Source organism: Canis aureus, chromosome 2 (assembly GCF_053574225.1).
Source record: "Canis aureus isolate CA01 chromosome 2, VMU_Caureus_v.1.0, whole genome shotgun sequence".
NCBI lineage: Eukaryota > Metazoa > Chordata > Mammalia > Carnivora > Canidae > Canis > Canis aureus.
The window spans coordinates 86,871,502-86,893,470 of record NC_135612.1 but is presented as its reverse complement, the minus strand read 5'-3'; the positions used below and the strand labels follow the sequence as shown (position 1 = coordinate 86,893,470).

The 21,969-nt window shown below is 42.6% G+C and overlaps 1 protein-coding gene across 5 annotated transcripts in view; it reads right to left on the bottom strand.

Moving 5' to 3' along the window:
* Nucleotides 1-21,969, bottom strand: part of PPARGC1A (PPARG coactivator 1 alpha) — a 639,247-nt gene that overhangs the window by 318,349 nt on the left and 298,929 nt on the right. Inside the window, exon 1 of one of the 5 annotated variants that reach the window (XM_077880958.1) lies at nucleotides 351-381. The exons of the other annotated variants lie outside the window; for them this stretch is intronic. The gene's annotated coding sequence lies outside the window, so the exon portion shown is untranslated. Of the gene's footprint in view, nucleotides 1-350; nucleotides 382-21,969 lie in introns of those variants that run through there. 5 annotated transcript variants of the gene reach the window in all.

Genomic DNA, 21,969 nt, shown 5'->3' with positions numbered 1-21,969 from the left:
CACAAGCCAGAGTCACTAAGCATGAAGCCCAGTGCCCTCGCCCAGCCTTCTGATCTACCCTACCCACCTCAGCCACAGGACTTAGCCTCAGGTGGGAAGACCAATGAGCCACACTGCATATGGCCCAACAGTGATAAAAACAAAAACAAAAAACAGATGTTAACCTAAGAGCTTGTATGTCCTGCTTCACGTACAAATACCTCAACCCTGTGGCCTTTAGGAAGAGCTTGGCCTGAATGTGGCATCAAGTGGATGCTCTTCTGTTGCCGGGACTAAACATACTAAACAAAGACCTGTCTAAGTCCCCTACTTTAGTGCTATGGTACCTTAAATCTCAGCCTCGAACTTACCAACTCCTTCCCCAGCTCAGCAATAAGAATGAGCAAATCATCAGGAAAATCAGCAGAAAAGAAGGTCCAGGTGTTGGCAGCCACTAGGCATTCTCAGACAAGGCAAGAAACACAGCAATAAGCAGATCATTTTCATAAACTTGGTACAATAATATTGGCTGTTTCTGGAAAATCCCTTACACACAAGGCGCAAAAAAGCTATTCTTTGTGTAAAGGGAACTAACACCTAAGAAGCACACAGAACATCTCCAGTGTGCCCAGCACTATACAAGCTCTATACAGAAACCGTCTTACTTAAACTTCTCAATTACCCTAGGAGATATGTGTCATATCTCTGTTCATTAAAAGAGGGAAACTGAAAAAGGCTCATAAATGTCTAATAACTTGCTTAAGTTCCCACAGTTAAAAAGTGGAAGAGTCAGGTCTAAACTAGGCCTCCCAACTTTCAAGCCCAAGCACTCTGTCTGGTCATTGTATAGAAAAAGTTTACTTTTTTTTTTTTTTTTAATTTCCCACTGAATATTTGATCTTTTCTTGTTTTAGGGCCTAAGGGAGAAAGCATTTAAGATATTTTAATCTTTCTTTAGTGTTACTCTGACATCACACATCTTGGACGGCCCCAGGGAGATTACTGCAAACATTATTTATTATAATACTGCTTGATCTCTGGGTATTTATTGAACGTCTATTGATTGTTAATAGGGATTCCTACTTGACAAGAGCAGTAAGAAGGCCAACTTTCTTTTTCAATTGTTTTGTGTATTGACTTCATTATTTGAGGCCTTCGTCTTATCTTTATGAACATTCACCAGACATATTTGAATCAAAGACATGTTCATTCCACTGGCATTTCTAATCTTCAGTGGGTCATACATTATGTACACATCAGCTCAGCTAGTAAATACATTTAAAAAGATAGGTTTGACACACATAAATTCACATTGCATGATACTTCATGCAAGAAACTTCCAAGCAGCTAACTTGCTATCAGACCATTAATAAAGATGTTGTAGAAACTGCTTCTAAAGGGTGGCAATTAGCTACAATGATTAGACAAAACATGGTTTCACATTAAATTAAATTGATATTTAAATGTAATTGTTTTTAGCTCTGTGGTGTCAAGGTACTACATAAATCCATTATTACTACTATTTAAAGCAATAGTAACAACCACAATAACTCAACCAAATTTTCCGAGATTGTAATTTGCTGTGCCCCAATGAAGTTAATTGCATACTTGGGAGGGGGGTTAACTCTTTCAAGCCACTTGGGATAGTTTAATGACAGTTTTTGAAAGAGTTAATTGCCTTCCAAAATGTCTCCCAGTGGAGAGAGTTCATATACATATACAGTATAGCTCTAAAGAAACATATTAATTTACACTTAGCTAGATTAACTCTGCCCAAATAGTTTTACTCCATTTAAAACTAACTGAAATGTCAACACATTATAAAGAGGGCTATTAGCAATTCAAATATGAAGTTATTCATGACTTTAGACAAAACAAACAAAACAATAAAACCTTTAGAAGATAGTGGTAAGCTTTCTCCGAGGACTTTGAAAAATAATTTTCTAAAAAAGTAGAATGATTTCTAAGTGAGTAGAGTGTATCTGTTCTGTGTTGCCTAATCCTGAGCTGAAACCTTTAAGTCAGGGATGCCAAATTTCAAAGTGTCCATTCTCCACCAGGGAAAACGTGTGAGGCAACAGGGAGTGGTAGGTATTGTGGCAAACTGAAGAGGGCACAACCCATCCAAAGCAGTTGGGCAATTCTTGCTGGGTGGCATGTGGACATAGTTTCTATATCTTTCCATTTGTTAAAGAGGGGCCCCAAATGTGAATTTTTATTTCTTAAAATTTCTTGATTTTGAAACACCATGTAGACCCAACAAAATATGACTGCAGGCTGGATTTGACCTACAAGCCTCAAGTTTGAACCTCTGCTCTAAATGGTTTCTGACTTCAAGTCTAAGTTGGCAGGAAGGCCATTTGTAGAGATACACCTAGGAGTTATTTATGTCATTATGTCTTGGAAATGAAGCCAGGTATGGGGCTGTCTGCTTCCAAAAGGAAAAATAAGAGAGAAAGAGAGAGAGAGAGAGACCACATCAATGCCATGATCATTCATCACTGTTAATGTGGCTAATGATTTCTATTTCTTCTCCTGTTTTTTGCTGTAGTGATCTTGCCCTGGATGCATTACTTGGAGTCACTGGTGACATAATTCCAATAGCAATCTCATCAAAACCAGCCACCCAATTCATCCACAAATTCAAATGTACTCATTATCAAGTGAGGTAAAAGAACGTCACGACCCATCTCTTGCCCTATCAAGACTCCTTTCCTAACCAGAGACCACTCCACCCCTCGATGTGCTCCTGGCAGTCACAGGATGCTGGAGCAAGAAAAAAATCTGTCAAAAATAACTCCTAAGAGGATCATGGAAATTTTTTTTTGCCAATGACAAAGCTGCAGAAAGGGCTATTGTGTTTAATATGAATGTTAGATATAAAATGTTCAAATCTCATCTTATTCCAAAAAGCTTCCCTGATTCTTCTAGCTCTGAACTTCCAGTTTAATTCATACTTTCTATCTTGAATTACAATTACTTGAGCATGTAATTTCCAAAATACATCTTATTTCTAAAATATATCAAGGTTGTTTTTAGAATAGAATCCCTGTCTGGTTTATCTCTGTACCCACAAAGCAATTAATACATCCCTGGTAAATGGCAGCTATTCTTTAAATATTTGGTAGGTGGATAGGTGGGTGGATGGATGAATGATGAGTGGGTGGATGGATGGATGGATGGATGGATGGGTTGGTGGATGGATGAGTAAAAGGAAAGAGAAGGAATAGATGGAGAAAATCTTTTCTCTAGGCTCAGAGAGCATGATCATGAATGTGGACTAGGAAAAATATTTACTGTGCTGAAAAATCTTATGAATTGCATTGTGTCAGACAGCAAATATTGGTTATTCATTACCTAATAGCCATAACTCCACTTTCTCCTTGCAGAGAAAACCCTTGATCTTAGGTACCAGGAATCCCTCTCCATGCCCTAGTTCAATCCTGATAATTGTATTGCTCTTTAGTAATTTATCTGGGGGAAGAGAAGGTCAGATGGACAAGCTCTAGCCGATGAAACTTAAGAAGAACGCTGCAGAGTTTCTCGGAGGAGCTACTTTTCTACAGAAACAAACAAAATTACAGGACTTTTCACCTATCTTTCCCTTTCTGCTTGCAACACTTAGTGTGAGGAGGTGATACTTGGAGCTGTGGCAGCTATCTTAAAACCATGTGGCAATAAGCAATGAAGAGAAAAGGCTGAGAAGGATAGAGAAGAGAGATGGGAAGAAACTAGATTCTTAATGACACAGCTGAGTGAACAAACAAACCCTGAGACCACCGACCTCTCCTGCTAAGTAAATATTTAATGAACTTATATCAAACAATGGTTAGTTTTTTTCATCTCTCAGTGGAAATTATTCCTTATGACATAGCCTTCCACCCAAAGACAGATGACGATAAACAACCGCAGTCGGGCTGATGACAGAGCCTGGAAATTAGTGGCCAGGTCTGAATGACTCCCGCTGCAGCAAAGTGAGGTCTTAGGGAAGAAGCAGAATTTTAACTGCAATATCTGGCGTCTCCTTGCTCCCTCTCATCAGGCAACCACACACTCCAAATGAGTTCCATTCCTAAGGCTGACAACTGAGGGACTCATCCTTTTGTTCCCATTTGCCTCAAATCACAGTCCTCCGGCATGCCTCCTGGACAGTATTTATGCAGGGCGGAATATATGGCTCACATTAGAACAAATAGAACTTCCTAAATTGGGCAATTTGTGACTTTGCACCTCAGGTTTCACTCATCCCTGATTTGAAATGCGCTAAAAGCACATTATTACTGTTTAAGATGCAAACTACTGCCCTGAAAAATATTGCTTTTTACCTGAGGTGAAACAAGTTATAAATTAATGGTTGGTCGAGGGTAAGGTGTGTGGGTAAATAGAAATTCCTTAGCACCATGTGGAGGCCATTCTGCTAATATGATGAGGCTATACTTGCGAGTGGATTAATTACTCTTTTCTTCTAACTTAATTTATTTCATACTTTAAGAAACCAAAATGTCCAGTAGCCACTATGCTTGTGACAAAGAAACACAATAAAAGCAATTTCTCCAGTACAAAAAATAAAGCGTTCCCGGTAATGCATTTTTGAATCCAGCATACCTTCGCCTAATGAGGTTTCAGCATGCTATAAATAACACTAATGAGACTTTGTCTTGCCCATGTAATATATTTCCTTGATATAGCCTTAGATTCTCCGTGTTGCGTGGAAAACTAACAGCCTCAGAAAGAAATGTCGTCCAATAGCACATTAAACCAAAAGCACAATTAAATATAAATGAATTCAGTAATTTAATTGCACAATTGTCGCTTTAAAAAATTCAGAAGAAAAGTAATGATGTCATTTTTTTAAATCGGTAAATAATAAAAGTGCTTGTGGGGATGGTGCAATATTTAAATAAACATTTTTCTGGTAAGGGTAGGTAGCAAAGGCAGTTGCACATGTTTAGGAAAATCCTGTGGCTTGCAAAAAAAAAAATTGAGCATCTTGGCATACATCATTCTGCACGTGTGATGTGGAGAGACAAACGTCTTGGTTTCAATCTTTATTGAAAGCGTAGCCCATAGGCGGAGGGTTTTCTGCTTCTGAACATTACCAACCAGGATTCACATGATTCCAGTTAAAACGGGATGCAAAATGGCAGTGTGCCTAAGAGATTCTCTCCCCAGCTCCCAGTAAGATGAGAACCCTGCGTGGCTACCAGAAATGCGATCGTTTTCATATACCAATGAGGTGGCGTTTTAATGCTGACCAAGTAGTAGAAAAATCATTAATGGCTATTCTTGAGTTCCCTTTTATCCAAAGACTGACCCAACACATCCTCCCTTTGATTGTCCTCCCTGATAAGATCAGAGACCTGAAACTTAGTCTGAAGGAAGATCTAAAGGAAGGATTTGGGTTTCACTTTACATTGATTTTTATTCAATTCCAATCAAGAACACATCCAAGAAATTTACTTACTCGGTTCCAGCATTCTGATAAGGAGAGTGGGGGGAAGAGGCTCTTTAAGTTAGCTATTATCTTGCATCCCAGGTATTGGGACAAGGACAAGCAGATGGGAGAAACGTCCTTACACAGCCACCTAAGCAAGTTTTTGGGAGAGGCCGTGGCTGCGTCTAAATATCCTGAGCAGATCTACCGCCCTTGTTTTCATTGCATTTGTGCTTGATATTTACAACAATCTCTATGTGTGATTTTCATTTACTCTATCTTGAACAACGCTCCAACTAGACCACTCATTGACTCATTTTTCTCATTCATTCTTTCGGTGAAATTTATTGAGCGCCCCCTCTCCTTCAGACATAGTCCTAGACACTGGAATCGTCTAGTTAGCCCTGTCCCTGCTTTCAGGAGCTGACACTCTAGTGCATTAGCGGTCACAGATGATCAAATAAGCAAGTAGGAAGATCACTTCTAAAAGCAATAAGCACACCAAGAATGTAATAAGCATAATAAAAATATGTAATAAAAATAATGCAATAGAAGCTCGAGGGTAGAGGGCCGACACTTCAGTCACGTGGCCAAGGAAGACTCTTCTGGAAGCTGATTTGTGAACACGATGAAGAGACCACCGGCCAACGCCAAGATCTGGGAAGGACACTCTTGGCGGAAGGCCGGGAGGGGAGAACGAGCCGCCAGGCCCAAGGAACACGAGAAAACAAGCATGATCTGTATGGAGGCCCCCATTTTACAGGGATGAAACTAAAGCGTGGACAGGATTCTGTGCGACCTCACCGGAGTCTCAAAGTCATCAGACTCCTAATCCCACCTCCCCCTCCCCCAGGCCCAGCCCTACTCTACTTAGGTTGAAAGATGGTCCCATCCAACAGCGCTCTGGGTGGCCCTCGGGGAGCCCACCCTGGGGACCGCGCTGCCTTCCCCACTGGGTTCCCTACGGGTCTTGGTTTAGAGAACCAAGTGGACGGCCACACAATGCAGTTGGTCAAAAGTCCATAGTGAAGAGGGAAATTCCTGGAAGGCTTTCAGAACCATAAAGTAACGAGATCCCCATAACTAGAGAGCCGCACACTTTTCCACGAAGACCAAGAGGCCCGAGTTCGAGCTCCGTCAATGCCTTTACCAGCTGCCTGGCCTCGGGCTCATTCTAGGCTGCACTTTCCCCTCGGGTAAAACAGAGCTCGTGGTCAGACCACGGGCCGGACGCTGGGAGCACCGAAGGAGGGAATCCCCGCGAGGTGCCAGCCAGGACAGGCCCAAGGGCATCCTCACATCCTCCCATGGTGTCATTTGTCAGCGTGATTCCTCCAGGAGCAAGTGTGCCCAAACCAAAAGCCCAAACCAAACAAACAAAAACAACAACAACAAAAAAACCCTACCTTCACTCCTATCCTATTTCCCTTATTTCTAAAGGGCCTTTTGGAGGAGAGCTAGTGCCCGTTTAGCATTAGCTGTTTTCTCATCTCTCTTGCCCACAAGTGCCTAGTGGGCAGAGAAGGCATCTGTTTAATTAACTTTCAACAGCGCCTGGCACACTTCAAAAGGAGCCCAGTGGCTCCCCGGGAAAGATCGCCACCCCCCTCTATAAATATCCGCCACTTGGTATGAGGATAGAGGGAGATGACAGATACGACGGCATTGTGCAACTGAAGTCCCTTGCAGGAACGGGACATAATTGCTATTAATGAAAAGTAGTAAGAATAATGAAGAAGGTGGATATATGTCGGAGGGCCCTATCCCCACATCCACCGCCGTTCTGGAACAATCGCCTGCAAGTTCTAAGCAAGTCTTACAGAGTCATCACTAAAGTCCCTGCTCTGCTACCCAAGCTGGGCCTCGTTTCTGATTCCCGCTCCTCCAAAGCACCATCTCTTTTTACACGTCCTCTGGAATTCCACACGGCGGGAGCAACAGCTGTGTTAGGCCGACCCATCATTCATGCCTGCGCCCCTCGCCATAAGTCAAAAAGCCTGTGATCGCTTGGAAACCACCTCTGATGGTAGGAGACGGCGCGGCAGACTGGATTTACAACAAAGCCCTGCCTGCAGAAATCTTCCTGTCACCTGCAGGCCACATAAACCATTAGCATCCCCGCCACGGCGCGCGGTCAATGAGCTACGCAGGCATTTCAAAACCGAGCACTTTGCCGCTATTTATGGGCCAAGTCAGGGACTTCCAGCAGCTCTCTGATTTTCTTGTCGGCCTGCCAGAAGAGAAGCTACAAAGAACAGCTGCATCACCCACCCTCCTACAGTTGGAACGTTTGAAGAAAATTAAAAGAAAAAATTCCAAGTGTTAAAAGGTGCCGCTCTCCGTGTGTTTCTCCTCGCTGTGTTTCTCAGGCCCTGCGAACACTTTTAGCTTCGCTGCCGGCCACTGCCTTCTGCTAAAGAGGAAATCGGCACCACAATATCATGTTTGTCTAATTGCCCTGCGCAGAGCTTTCACCAAAGGCAAGCCACAGAGGAATATTATTATTTTTAGAACACTACCCGGTTTTAACATTTTAGCAGCCATGTGATCTCTAGAACCACAATGGCCCTAAATGAACAATTTTACCCCATTCTCAGAAACAGATAAATATAGAGACATATATATATATATATTTTCTTTTTAAAATAAGCCCTTTACCCTTACGCAAGCTGATAAAAATATACCCAAAAGCCCCTACTCGTATCTATTTATAAGTATAACATATACACACAAGATATTTAGAGTGTTTGATTGGCCCTCCGTAATAGATTTCTTTTCACTTGCATAGAAAATTAAGTAAAGGTCAACACAATGAAAGGTTTTCTAAGTCACTCCTGTTTATTAGGAAGTTCAGGATAATAGGCTCCAACCTGGAAAAAAAAATGTCAATGCAATCTAAAAATAACAAAAGGTGCATAACAAATTTGTCCTCATTTTGTTCTTAATAGAAGGTGTTTCTAGTACATCGGCGAGAATGACCTATCAAACGCATCACCTTGTACAGTCAATTTATTCCTTTATCAGGCAGTCATTGGGGAGGGATTTTGTTTTGCATTGTCTCAACATAAAATGGAATGCCAAGCCTGCTTTCCCTGACGGTGTGAGGGAGGCTCTTTTGTCAGGAAACCTTTTTAAAAGACATTTGATGAACACCAAGAAGATGAGCTGTAGACATATTCCTCCTCCCACCTCCAAACACTGCCCCCACCGCTGGATGACAAAGCCTCTCCTTCTAAGAGCCAAGAGGCAGGGCTGAAATAGGACCCCCTCTGAGTCTCAGTGCCACCACTTGGCCTGGGAAAGAAGCACTCAGAGGTTTCCCCCAAATCAACTGTTTCCCTAGACCTGAAAATCCTGGCTTTGAAGGCAGGAATGTACCAAGTTTTCAGTTGTAGAATGTGAAGGGGGGAGAGCTAGAAGGGCTTCTCTCTAGGGAGCTGCCCGAGAGGGTCGCCAATCCATTTGCACCTCATTATTTTAACAAGCCTGATGAAAGCTGTGGACCTGGCCAACCTTACAGTGGTATAGTATACTCAGATGGAAAAAAGAGAAATGAAATGAAAGAAAGAAAGAAATCCAAATAGCAACTGGTTGGAGGATTTTAATTTGGATAATACAGTACATATTTTAACAGAGAGAGGACAAAAAGAAGAAATGGATGCTTTCATCCATTTTTATCTGGGATGGGCTGAAGAGACATGCATGTCTCCTCCTGTGTAAGCCTTGGCCCTGAAACTTCCCCCAGACCTTGCCCGCTCTTTGCTCTCCGTGAAACACATGCCAAACCATCTTCTTAGGCTTGCAAAGGGGGCTCGGAGTTCCTCCGTCAGAAACATAGTTCTGGAGTCTTAACCGCCAGTCCCCTTCTTAGGTTATAGGAACACCTGGGATGGACCGTCAGGAGCCTGAGAGCCTGCTGGTACCAGAGGAAGGCAGCTCTGGGTAGGAGAGGAATAAAAATCTCACCAGTATGGAATGCCTGCTATGTACCAGGAACACTACATATATTGTCTCCTTTAATCTTTGCAAAAAAAAAATTCTTTTAAAGTAGACATTTAACACCACCATCTGGTCCCACCCCAGCCAGGCTTGCCAGCAGGGATGTGGGGAGGGATGGTTCAGAGACAGCAGAGAGTCACTCCAAAGACCCTGGCAGCAGCAACAGCACGATGCTCATAACCAAGATTGAGTGAGCACTTACTATGTGCTGATTCCGGCCTATTACGTGCCATCTCTCATTTAATCCCCATGAAGACTTCTGAGAGAAGCACGGTTCTTATTTTTAAAGATGAGAAAATCAAGACCAAGAATGAGTAATTTGCTCAAGATCTTATAGCTAGTCAATGGCAAAGTGAGGATTCAAACCGGGTCATCGGACTCCTCTGCTTGACTCTCTCTCCTGCAGCAACAAGTATGAAATAACACAGCTTGCTGGTCATCATTCCAGCAAGCTAATATCTCTGGTCCACAGTTTCCCCAACTGAAAAACAGAGCTAGTAATAGTGCCGGTCGGGGTAACTGTGAGGATTCGGGGTTTTACACAGGGGACCCCCAGTACAGCTGCATCGGAAGCCCAAGCACCGAGGTGGCCAAAGCTCACCGTTGCGTGACAGTAGTCAGCCCTTTCAGAGAGCCAGCTCTGGCCATGAAAAAGCTAATGAGAGAACACAGGTTTCCAGCTATTGAAACGATGCTTGCTTCCTCTGTGCCTGAGTTGCAAATGAGTTGGAAAACCAACCAACTCTGCCCTCAAGAACCCTGAGTCTCATCATAGGTCTTGGGGGTCACACTCCCGAGAGTTCCCCTGGGGTCCTCCCCTGCTTCTCCTTCCTATTATCATAGTTGCCTAAACACAACTGCCAGCAACCGGAGAAAGGTCACTAAGGACCAAGACACCTGCTGGCACCATCTCAGACCCAGGAGCCATCCCCGCCGGGCCTGGCCACCTGTGATCTGCCCCCTGACTCTTCCTGGACAACCCACCGGTGACCAGGGGTGAGCAATGCAGAGAAAACCACAAGCCCCATCCACAGCTATATATTTTAAATAGCATCTCCTCTCTGCAGCCCTATGTGGGAGGGGAACATATGGTCCTACATTCATTATACTCCTGAGTTTAGGTTTGAAACATCATATTTTCATTACAAATAAGCTTTGATGACACTGCCTATTGCAATGATTTCAACGCATGGTTAATTTTATCTGCGGCAGTGGTGAGAGTGGCATACCAATTTACTGCCAGAGGAGAACAATCTGATTTTAGCATCTTAACCCTGAACTTGAGTTCCCTTTGTTCCTGAGAACCTCATTTTAGCAAGACTCAAGACTCAAAGTCTCTGGGAAGAGGACGTCACTGATGCTGACTCAAAGGGAGTGGAAAAGTTGAAGGGGTACAAGCCGAGCTGGAGCACCTTCGCGCTGCCGATGGGAAGCAGGGGAAGAGAGAGGCAGAGGGGTTTGGGTTGGGTGACAGTGTGCTTAGAACTTCAACGAGCATATCAGGACTTCTCAATTTGGCCAGCGACCTGGCAAGAGCAGACCGATTTGTGAGGTTCCTTTCTGCTGCATCTGACTTCAGGCCAAGCCAGGAAGCAGCAAGAAAGGCCTCACTCATAGAGACCTTCATTCTGGGCCAGGAAGTTGAAAGCAAAACTAAAATGGAGAATAATGTTGCCAGTGGAGGGGGTGGAGAAGAAGGTATGCTAACTTCTCAGTGCCTCTGTAGGGGCCAGTACACATTATGGGTATATGTGAATATATTAATGTATATTATTTATATTTTATTAGCGTTCATTATCTATTATATACCGTATTAATATATTATGAATATATAGTTTGTTTTTCAAAAAAAAAAAAAAAGGCTTCGTTCCTACTTGGCAAACTTTTCTGCAGCCATTCGGCTACATTTTATTTCCATTCCTCCAGTCATTTAATGAACACTCGCCAGTTGCCACAAGGTACTGGGAAAAGAAATAGGCATCAAGGATATGGTCCTTGTGCCTGAGCAACTGAGGCCTCACCTGGGACCCAAGGTGGAATGAACCAATTACAGAGATGTGATTAGTTGTTCAGATGCACCAAGGATTCTGAAGAAGTACCTGGTTCCTTCGAGGGGTGCAAAGAGGTGGTTTAACAGCTTCTCTTCAAGGAGGTGGTTAAATAGAAATTGTATCCTAAGGATTAAGAAGAGTTAACCAGGGTGATGCCACCAGAGACAAGAGTCCTTACAAAGGCCCAGAAGCTAAACGCAGCCTCGAGTTAGCATTTCAGCAACTACAGGCACAGAAAAAACCCAGGATAATGTGCCTATGCAATAACGTGAATTTGGACATAATTAAGAATTGGCTCCAGTTCTCAGAGGGCGACAGCTACGATTCTTGCTGTGTGTGTGTGTGCATGTGTGTCTCCTGGTATAACCTGTGCATGCATCTGTACACACGCACACGGTGTTCTCACACACAAAAGGAGGTTAACACGGGTCCCACATACCAACTATTCTCTCATTTCAACCGCTCCTGAGTGCGCCAACAAAACAGATGACAACTAGCTAGAGATTCCTGGAATGACTGTTGCTACCCTGAGAGTTCCAGCCGACCAGAATGGTTCCTGTGGATAACCAAGCCAGAGTAGACCTTTGCCACCATGTGCTACCAAACTACAGATGGGACTGGGATGCATTTGGATCTTGCAGCAGGATCTCTGAAGCCCGGGTGCCTAGCTGCATACGTTCTCCCCGGCCATTTCAACCACTTCAGAGCCAGTGGCCCTGCCCCCTCATCCTACACAGTAGACTTTTCTGGAACCGACTCATCACATTATGGAAGGTTTTACGATAGTTGGTTCACTGTGAATGGCATAGAGACTAGTGGGAACGGAGTGCAATGCAGAAGATGAGCATAGAAACAAAGCCTGATTATTAAGAGTTGCATATCCCATGCCGAAGACTTTGGACATCATCTCGAGGTCCAGTGGGGGACCAGCAAGTGACTATATAAGTCAGGGATTCAAAGTCAAAACTGTGCACAGATGCAATCTGTCTGGCCCATGCGAGGTTTTCAGAACCAAGACATTCTGCATAAACCCATTTCTGACTTTCCTTAAGAAGCTGGGCTGACTTTCCCAGTAGCTGGAATAGCTTTGCTCTTTTTGGATGGAATGTGCTCGCTTAGTCACCATAGGCCCCAAAACACCTACTTGGGTCCATGCCTTTGGTAAGCCTGATCCCTGTAGGAATCTGGGTTTGTTTAAAAAAAAAAAAAAAAAAAGAGCTGTGATGGAATCAAATTTGCGTGTTAAACATATCACTCAGCACCAGTGTCCAGCATGGGTGACAGGGACAGGGAGAGATTGGACGCAGCAGAACCTGCTGCGGGGTTACAATAATCAAGGTTCCACACACGGAACCCAAGGGAGGGCTGTGAATACACCTCCAACAGCCACGCTGCAGCTGGGTGCACCACCTTCCAGGGCTGACCCATAACCCCAGCATCTAAATGCAAATGCAGAGGCATCTCACCAGCACCACGGTTCGACAATACTGATGCAAAACACAATAAATACTGAGGCAAACACACACCAGTCAGAAGTAAAGTAAATTAATAGTACAGCTTAGCTGGGATCACAAATGAATCACTCCAAAAGCAATTCTGTCCTGTTGTAAAATGAGATAAACACCTACTTGCCAGTTATTTTAGGAATAACACAAATCAGCCCATCTGTCTTAATTCAGTGGTACTCATCATACATTTTTAAAGTTATCACTTCCTGAAGAGTCACGCTATCGATGCCAACGGACACACCTTACGTTGACAGTCGATGGCATGACCTACAATCTGAGTGCCGTTGCAGAGCAGCTCTGAAACCCTGAGCTACCTGTCTTCCCCGGGAGTGACTTTTCTCTAGAAAGCCAGAGGGGAGGGGGCCCTCGCTTGCTGGCCAGACACAGTCTTTGAATGACATTGGAGAGGGTTCTGAAGGTAGAGAGGCATTTTTTTTTTTTGTTGTGGAGGAAGGAGATGCAAATGTTAGCACAGAGAACAATTTACTGCAAACTAAGTTACTAATCAATAGCTGACAGTGGAACAGACCGTCCACTGCAGTTGTAAGAATCATATTCAACCCATGATGGGAGATGCTAGCAAGGGGGACTGCTCTGTTTAAATTGTATCTGTGTTTTGTATTCAGACATAAATAAGCTTGATGATCGTATCACTGTCTCAGATTTATGGTAAACACAGGAGAGCACAAGAATTTCAGAAAACCTCCCTGGGTCTTGCAATTTTCTTAGAGTAAATACCTTCCACTCCCTCTTTGAATGAAAGAAAACATGGGATGAGAGTCCAGAAAACTCCTAAAATTCACAGCTAGGAAACCAAGGCTTCATAGAAAATATTGGATTAGACAGCCTGAAGTTAGGGCAACACTGTGAAAAGAGCTCAAAATATGTTTTACGACCAACGCAAACTGCATGCAGAATAATGATCCCCTGCTACATAGAGTCCTACAATGGTATTTTACACATCTTAAATTAATCATGATGGGGATCACATAATTAACTCCCACTTAACATTATCATTCTGGGCTCTCGAGAAACTTGCCAGGTCCTCCCTCCACTAGAGCGCCAACAAAATGACTATAAATTCGTTTTTGTCACAGATAGCAAACATCAAGAGAGGCTCCTTCCCCATCCCCTTCCCCATGGTGGTCTTCAGGCAAATATTCTCCCCTTACTGATTACATGATACAGAGCTGCGGATTCCTGGCCTTGGAGTCTTCCAGAGAAGCCCCCACATACCCCCTAAGGCATCTGCTATTAGTTTCCAGGATACCTGGCTGGCCACCTCCTCTTTTGGCAGCCTCTTCTGCTTCTGTGGAAGACTCCCCTCCGGCCCCCCCTCCTTTCTGCTTCCCTACTCCCTAATCCCCTTTCTTTGTCATTATCTCTACAGGAAAGACCAGCAATTTCCAAATAATGGCATCAAATCTGCAAAGTTGCTGAAAAGTTGTATAGAATATTAGAGGTTCATATAAGAAGAAAAAGAGTATATGTGTGCGTTCCCCAAATTTACTAAATGTGGCATATGTCTTCAGTAGGGCAACCAGCCCCTTGGTTCCTTGAGCTGAGGGGCTGTGGCTCATATATCTGCCTGCCTCACTCACCTCTCCCAAGGGGGCCCACAGGACTCCTTGAAAAAATCCGTGAATACCTCCTCTTGCCTCTATGAGACTGAAACCAAACCAGGAGGAGGATGAGCTCAGAGGTGTCATTGTCTTCCACCCTTGGCTGGCTATGAAATGAAGGCTGCTCTTGAACCTTCACAATGAGTCACTATCCCCCCTTTACAGATAAGGAAAAGGAAAAGGATGGTCACAAAGGTTAGGTGAGGGGCCCACGGAGAGTGCCTGTCCATTGTCAGGGACAGAAACAGACTCCGATCCAGATCTGGCTGGCCCGACAACCGGGTACAGATGCCAGCAGTGCATCATCTGACAGTGACTAACTTCTCCCACTTCTGTGAGTGTAGACATAGTCATTTAAATCATTGCCCAGGCCTGGCTTCTCACCACAACACAGACACAATCATTTTTTACATGGGTAAATTGACCAAAAAGGTCTTCTAGGTCAACTAATCAGTAACGTCCTTTACAGCCTAAAGTTACACGAGGGACAAAATCATTTCTCTGGTTCCTTGGAGAAGACATACCTCAAATGAGCTACAAGACGGTGAGTGGCTTAACTGGGATGCGTGACTTCAAGAGCATTGAGTAGAAGTCTGGTAGCAGGATGAAACGGATATTTTCCTTAGTCATCCTAGGACAAGTGAGTCTCAGAGATCATGAGACAAGAACTAGATGAGATTTTCTGGCCCTTTCTCCTGCCCGAAGATAATGCCTAATGATGATGATGGTAGGGATCCCCAGAACGTCGCCCTGTGTATATCACATAATCAGCAGAGGTGAGGTAAAGGGGAGGGGTGTGCTGACAACAGTGCCGATGTTAATTATGGCTTCCCGAGGGCAGCGTTCCAGTTACATTACCTGTAACTTTCAATTCTGGAGCTCTCTCTGCTCAAGTGAATGAGCCATCACAAATGCTAGCTGACCAGCCGATTTCTCAGATACAATTATGTTTTTCTGATGAGGTTCAGGAAAGCTCAGGGCATCAGGAGGACTTCTTGCCACCACACATCACACCCAGAGCCCTTCTCTCCAGGTTCCATTTGTAAAAGGACGAGTCAGCCTGGGTGGCCATTTTCCACCCTTGAACCAGACCATGGGTCAATGGCTTCCATGCCTTCCTTTCGCACTGCAGGTGACCTCCCAAAGTCCTGGATCACAGCTGACTAAATGAACTGGATAATTAAAAGAGGGGATGAGCCATGCCTTGAGATTTTGCCTGCCTCATCAAGAACATTGTGCCCTTTTTATCAATCTACTGGGTTTTTTTGTTTTTATTTTTCTCCTTTTGAAAAATGATTAGCCTTGAGAAACTTCCTAACCATGGCACCATCCACCATTAGCTGTCATGGCCAGAGTGTTTGAAAAGTTACAAATGCACCCTGTGCTTAGAAAATTCAGTTGACAAAAACAGGTGGGGATGGGGGGGGGATCAGGAGCCTTTTTTTTTTTTTTTTAGGAGCCTTTCTTATATCATAAACCAAAGCACCAGTTTTATTCTGTATTTGAAGATGTTCTATGACATTGAACTCTTCGTTTAGAAACATTTTTATCTAATGGGGAAAAGGATGGAGATAGGGGTGGGTCATCCCTTGGCTATTAGAATTTCAGTACAATCAAGAATCATAGGAGATACGATATCAAATATATATTATGTGTTTATACACACATGTGCACATGCATGTGGATATATACATAATACTACATAGCAAATACAGATAAAGATTCAACTGAATAAAAACTTAAGCTCTATGACAACTTTCCATTTCTTCCGAGAGAAAATTTCCATGATCAAGGATGCTAACTGAGCCATGTAAAAATTGATGTGTGTGGAAGGAGTTATACAAATGTGGCTAATATATCAGTATATCCATAAGGATGCCAGGAAGGAAGGAAGAAGGAAGGAAGGAAGGAAGGAAGGAAGGAAGGAAGGAAGGAAGGAAGGAAGGAAGGAAGGAAGGGAGGGAGGAATGGAGGGAGGGAGGGAGGGAGGGAGGGAGGGAGGGAGGGAGGGAGGAAAAGGAAGGAAGGAGGGGGAAAGGAAGGAAAGAAGAAAATATATAAAAATCCACCCATAAAGGAACAATAAGGAGCCATACTGGACTAAATGTGTCCCCAGAAATAGAGTTATACAAAGATTAGTTTCTAAGTTACCTTCCATGCCCATAATAATAGCTCTGTAAATAATGTTTAGGCCAAACACAAGTTCTGCACATTGTTCCTGACTTCCTTTCACACAAGTTATTGTGTGTCTGCATTTCACTGGAATGAGCTACCTTAGCATCCTCCATACATATCTGTAGAAAAGGGGGCAGGTGACAGAAAGTCCAGATCTACAGCAGAGCCTTTCCTGTGAAGCACACTCAGATCCCCTGTCACCTGGCAGTCTGGTGTAGTGCTTGAGAATCCAGTCCAAATTCTACCTTTACAACTCAACGATTCTGGGCCAATTACTTAGCTTCACTGTGATTCACTTTTGCTTCTTTATAATGGAGAAGATAATGAGGACATATCTCAACAAGGGTGTTGTGAAAATTAAATGAATTGATACATGTATTCGAACAGTGCCCATAATTACTAAATACTAAATTATTATTATTATTATTATTATTATTATTATTATTATTATGTTCCATGAGTAAATCACGGATCCTGAGAAGTTACAAGTCAGTAACAGAAAGAACAAATCCCAGCTCCCAAAACCATAATCAACATTCAAGCTGATCACACTGTATTAATGTGTGTATTGTGTACAATGATTGGAAGGGAATGAATAAAACCAAAGCCAATATATGCATGAATATAGGGTTGTAGATGGATTCTACATTGATTTTCACATTTTTATTTAGTTTCGTTGTTAGATGTATAGCAATTAGAAAAACAAAAATAATTCTCTTCCCCATCCTCTCTTACAACTCTTTTGTGTGCCCAGGTGAGAGCCTAGGTGATTTCTCCATGCCCCAAATAGGACTCTACTCCTTACCCATAAATGTGAGAAAAAAAATCTAAAATTTGGTGTAAAATGAATTAGCATCTTCCCTAACAACCAATGAAACCTCACCCAGAAAATGATAGAAGTAACCAAACACTCCTCACCCTCTAAAAAGGTGGGCAACCAGAATGCTTCACCAGGAAGAACAAAATACTTCAAGGAGTCATAGGGTACCAAGTGACAGGAATGTATCATGTAAGTATGGCAACAATATTAAATGTGACTCCGTATTTTAAGGATCCCTGTGTTTTGTACCAAGGTTAAAATGAACTTACTGGATGTTCTAATCATTTAGATATTAGATACAAGATATTTACATCTTGTCATGTATATCTAACCATGTAGATATACATGACAAGATTCCATCAAAAGGAACAGTAACGAGGGGCAGGTAGAAGATTTAATCTTCCAGATTGTAATTCTTCGTACAACCACTGAGACTCAGAAGCACGTAGGTGATGAGGGTAACCATAGAGAGCCTCTTTTTAGAGCCAAAGGCTCCCACAGACTGCTTGATAGAGATCTATAGATGGTGCCCAACATTCCATGGCATTAGAACTCAACAGCCAAAGTCTACATCACCCACCAAATGGCCCATTATCGTAATGTCTAGAAAAATACATCTGATCAAGTCTAAGATCTCTGTGGCTTTAAAGCTATCTTAGAGAGGGTCAAAGAAAAGCAGCAGGGTTTACTGGAAAGAATAATAGGCTAATACTAACAAAAATAATACATTAATAACGGGTAGCATTTATTAAGAGCTTACAATGTGTGGGGGACTGTGTTTTCTGTACATTACCACTTAATTCTTACTACAACCCATGAAGTAGGTACTCTTATTATCTCCATGTATAACCCAGAATCAGAGGAATCAAAGTTCAATCCCAGGCAACCTGAGGCCAAAGACCAAGGTTTTAACAGATAACATTTACATTCCTCAAGTATATCATGCTCTCAAAGTCCTTTACACGCATTGTCTCATCTGAGCCCCATAACAATACTTGCCTACTCACCAGTAAAGGCGGCAGAAATCACAATCACCATTTTAAAGATGGAAGAAACTGAGGCTCAGAGAGATTGACTTATTTGATGACACACAAAATAATAACATGGCCAGACCTAATTCTGACCACAACCTAGAAATTCCCCAATCTTCCTATTATGTACCATCGCCCCCAACTTACTTCATGTCTCCAGGCCTGAATTTCCTCATCTGTAAAATAGATAACCTTTATCCTAAATCTATCTCCAGTTCTAACATCTGATGCTTCCATAAATGAAAATTAACTCATGGCACAACCTACTCGCGACTCACCAGTAGCCACTCTTTACCAATGAGAGTTGGTCCAACCTCCTACCCACTCTTATCTCCAGGCTCATATCTCAAGCACCCGTCTGGTTCATATGCTCAGGCCACGCTTGCTGAGCCAGGTGGTCTGCACTTGGTTCACTTGGCCTAGAACACTCTTCCCCCAGCCAAATGCTCTCATTGCCCAGCAAAACCAGCTGAGATTTTCTCACCTGTTTCCTGCAGGAAATGTTTCCTGTGACCACCTCCTTGCCTCTAGCCTCTCACCACCTCTGTAATGGCACCTCTTCCACTTTACTGCATTTTTTTATTGACACATCTACCTCCCTTAGCTGCACCCAGGGGCCATATCTAGCATTAGTATCTAACACAGGGCTAGGCACACAGGGCTCGGTGGAAAAATGTCTATTGAATGAGCAAAGGAAAACTTGGAGGCTGAGGAAATGTTGACAGTGGTTTTAATCTGAGCACCAAGGTTATATCTAGCACCCAAGACATAATCCACTGGTTGCTCTAAAAGCATTAAGAACTGACTACTAATTCCATCACCACCCTACCATTATAACTGTAATCAGTCAACAAAAGATAAATGACTGAAGTGCCAAGCATTGTTTAGAGACTGTATATTGTACCAGTAAATAAGGCATGGTCCCTGCCTGGTAGAAATCATATGCTATCTGGGAAGACAGGTATGCAGCCTACGTCAGGGATGATACTGCAACAGGACACGTGGGATGAGAAATTTTAGACTGGATCACAAAAAAAAAAAAAAGAGAGAGAGAGAGAGAGAGAAGGTTAAACATCCTTCTGAATATTTCCCCAACTAATAAGACTGGATAAAAGGAAAGAAACCACTTATTTTGATTCTATATATTTTCCCTCCACAATGTATATGATTACTAAACAAAATAAAGTCACATCAGTTAAAACACCACAACTTAAAATATAAACCAGAATGTGAGGTATTCTAAAGGTGACCTTGATTCTGTTTATTAAAAGGGGTTTAATAAATGAATTCACTAATTGAAAACAAGATCAGAAAGGAAGCTGACTCTTGCAAGTACCTGAGAAAGAACCATTTTGTACCTAAGCACACCTCTCATGACATAAGCAGAGGCCAATGGCTCTGATATGTGAATTACGAATCGCGCCGCCGTATCATTACGGCAAGGCTCTCTAGATGGCACAGCGTAGTTCTCATGCACACCTGAAAATAATAAACCCATATTTATGTTAAAACATGGCATAATTTAGGTTTTTCTATGGTTCACATGGTCTTCCTCTGCATTTGTCTGGAGCATTTACTGAGTGCTGAGCGAGACATTTTGCATGCATCATTGAATCCTTCCAACAAATGATCCCATAAGGTTATGCTATTATTATCATCCCCATTTTGCAAAAGAAGAAACTGAGGCAGAGACATGAAAACATTAAACACGTTGAACATTGCGCTCTTGCAAGTGGTTAGAACCAAACTTCATTCTCTGTCCTTTCAGACTCCTACACCCTCCAGTAATCTATATGCCAGGTTACCCTCATGGAACTTCAACAGATCAGAAAAAACTAAGTCCATTATCAAAATCAATTACCAAATATATTTTGGGTTGGTTTGTTGTTGTTGTTGTTGTTCTGTTTTATTTGTTGTTGCTGTTTTTGTTGTGTTTTGTTTTGGAGAAAGCGTTAACTGCCCTAAAGCTCTTTCTGACGACTGCCTGGAGTCCCGATGACTTTGCTGGGACAATAGGCAGTGTTCCCTCTGTAAGTAGTTAAATAGCACGGCATTCTCAAGTAATACAGCAGCTGCTAACAACGCTGTCACCGTTACACTGTTTAGTCAGCATTTGTACCTCAATGACTTTCTTCTCTTGATATGTGCTTAGGTTACCAAGAGAAAGCTGAGAGCCTGATAATGCAAAATACATCGAATGCAAAATGTTTTCCCTCCACCCTCAGCTCTCTTGAAACTGACCTTAGCAATGGGGTCTTGGTAAACCTTCCCATGATTTAAAGCTTGATTCAAAATCTGGTAGGAAGTTTCCCAGGTATTCACGTATTAACATTTGCTGCTCCAATTTTTTTTTCCAGACAAACAACATCCTTTCCAAGGGTTCCTCTGGTACCTTCTTCACTTGACCTACCTAATTTAGAGCAGTCCCCGGTGCCGTCTTGGTGGCGACGTTGCTCTGTGATAGCTCATACACACGCATACATTACTGCTGACATTTAAAAACATTCCTAACAGTTTGTGCGAGTACATGGTAAACAGATGCTATGGGATTTTTTACCCATTATCAGTCATCTCTGAAGACTGCAGTCAAGTGACAGGTTTTTGAGACTTTTCGGTCTAACAGCAAGAGATTTATTTTTAATAGAATATTGATATTATGGTACAAAATGGCATTTGGTGTTTACTCCCCCTGCCCCCCACCCCCCGCCAGCAATACAGTTCAGCTTGGTGTGTTATGTTGAAGCCCTAGCACCCTGTATTCTGCTGGTCTGGTTTTTTTTTTTTTTCTCTTGGGGGGGAAAGTTGCAGACTTTTATGAACTCTCTGATTAAAGTACCTCCATCTGAATGCAGATTAAAAGTTCCAACACCTGAGAGCTCAAAACCAATGAATATTTATACCGAAAACCAGCAGATGAATACACTCTAAATCTTCAAATGCAAGTCTAGTCATGGGTTTTATCTTATTTTAGGACTTACTTTTTATTAAAATGAAGTCTTGCATATTTACACTACAGAAATAAATGTTATTTGCAAGCACAATACAGTGGAGACCTTACGAATGCTGGCTCTGGGGAAGGCAACTTGAGTCCTCAAGCAGATTTTCCTTATTTATCAGGTCTTCGTTGAAGCGGTATGTTATTGTATGTGGTTGGTATAATTTGGGACAGTGAAAATATATTCATCTGGGAGAGATTATTCATTTAGTGGCCACGATCATAGTGGGTCCCTTCCTAGATGGGGGATTTCATTGATTTCACAATTTCCCCCTTTTATTGGAAACTTCTTTCTGGGTTGCTTTTCTAGAAGGTAGGGATTTGTACAAGCAAGCACGATGGAACATTATTTGAG